Source organism: Cibotium barometz, chromosome 23 (assembly GCF_041138505.1).
Source record: "Cibotium barometz isolate CiBa-2024 chromosome 23, ASM4113850v1, whole genome shotgun sequence".
Lineage (NCBI taxonomy): Eukaryota > Viridiplantae > Streptophyta > Polypodiopsida > Cyatheales > Cibotiaceae > Cibotium > Cibotium barometz.
In genome coordinates, this window is record NC_141068.1 from 41,144,460 (window position 1) to 41,145,674 (window position 1,215).

Here is a 1,215-nt window from a genome sequence, read left to right on the forward strand (position 1 = left end):
AAAGAGATAGAGAAGATTTTAAAAACCAAGGCCACATCACATAGCAAGGCAAGGCCCAAAAAATGCCAAAAATACATATCTAGAATCAATCACAAATGCCAAAATAAAAAAAAGCACTCAAAATCAAAATAGACGGCCCAAATGGTTAAGTACAGTCATAGAAGCATAGTGCATCTAAATTCATCAGTGCAAAGTCAAAAAGGGAAGGTGCTCACTAGTCGTAAACGGCTCTCCCCAGCTAGAGGATTAACCATATCATCACCCTACTGCTGCTATCAACTAGGGCCAACACCAATCACCCTCTCTTGATGCACAAGCATAGTCTCTTAGGACCCTCTCATCATTGTCAAGCGTCATGCACATCCACCCAGTAGTAGCAAGGCATGCTCTAAGCATGGGTGCAGTCCCACATCCCAACTTCAAGACTATGCCTCGAGGCTGACATAGAAGCTCCAAGTAGCACCCCACAAAAGTGGAACTCATCTCCAAGGCACCACGCAAATCTCAACCGTATGCGCTCATAGCTCGGCGCTCATAGCTCTCGACTACCAACATGCATGTGATGATATGCCAAAGTATCCAAGGGCCTGATGTGGAGACTCTGAAAAAGCGGTGTGCTATCGGGGACATACAGGGGGGGATCCATGCCAAGTTGATGCACAAAGAGGAGCATATATGTCGAGCACTGAAAGAAGAGTCATTCACGTCATAAGGTTGTTTGATCCCTATCATTTCAAAGAATCATTAAAATAGGCAAAGTAATAAACCTCGGTCCTCATTCCGGCAATATCTACATAATCGTAAGGTGAGTGATGAACACGATTACTTGATGCCAAATTTCCAATCCGGAAACTCGACAATAACTATCATTTCAAAGAATCATTAAAATAGGCAAAGTAATAAACCTCGGTCCTCATGCCGGCAATATCTACATAATCGTAAGGTGAGTGATGAACCACGATTACTTGATGCCAAATTTCCAATCCGGAAACTCGACAATAACTATCAATCTCAGTCCAATCCCCAAACCTACCAAACAAAGAAACACTACCAAACTCTATTTGCAATTCAAGCAATAGTCAAGAAAAGATAATTTAAGAATAGTTTCTCAATAGAAATACCCAAAGAAGATTCAACAATCAAGAGCCATCCGGAGTCTAATAGTGAAGAAGAAGCCAATGCACAGCCATACCTAACATGGTCCTCTGTCAACAT